Raw genomic sequence first — 574 nt, 5'->3', positions numbered from 1 at the left:
GCCCTGCCAACTCAATGGTGGCTCCCAGTGGCTTCGAGCCACCTGCCATCGGGCAGGAGGGCCGGGCCGGTATGCGTCCGGTCTGCGCCTAGCGCAGCGCGGGTGGGCGGGTGGGATGCCCAAGGGACCGCGGGCTCCGGACCCTGAAGCCTCCGGGGCCACGTCCCTGTGAGCGGCCTGTGGTATCTGGGGCGGGGCGCCAAGCACCGAAAAGTTTGCAGTGTCTCGCCCGCCCTGGGCTGGGTGGTCGCCAACTCCTCCGCCACCCCCCGGTACCCGAGACCTCCGTTCCCCTGCCTAGCCGGGCGGCGGGGCCCTGCCGGGGCGGGCGGGCCGCTGGGCTGGCGGTAAGGCCGAAGGGCCTGCTAAGCTGCGCCTCAAGAGGCAGCCCGCGAAGCCCCCAGTGTCTACGGCCAAACCACCCTAGACGGGCCCGATCTCGTCTCGATCTCGGAAGCTAAGCAGGGTCGGGCCTGGTTAGTACTTGGATGGGAGACCTCCTGGACTGGAGAGCGCCTGGGAACACAGGGTGCTGTAGGCTTTTTGCCTCCCGCTCCGCCTTCTCCTTTTGTCG

At 69.5% G+C, this 574-nt stretch overlaps 1 pseudogene; it reads left to right on the top strand.

Annotated features, from left to right (window-relative positions):
* The first annotated feature begins 405 nt into the window (after positions 1–405).
* On the top strand, positions 406–541 carry LOC114890259 (annotated as a pseudogene).
* Positions 542–574: the final 33 nt, after the last annotated feature.

Source organism: Monodon monoceros, unplaced genomic scaffold (genome assembly GCF_005190385.1).
Source record: "Monodon monoceros isolate NGI ecotype Baffin Bay Population unplaced genomic scaffold, NGI_Narwhal_1 Contig5401_ctg1, whole genome shotgun sequence".
In the NCBI taxonomy this organism is placed as follows: Eukaryota; Metazoa; Chordata; class Mammalia; order Artiodactyla; family Monodontidae; genus Monodon; species Monodon monoceros.
Note: the sequence above shows the minus strand (reverse complement) of the source record. Positions and strands in the feature narration are given on the sequence as shown.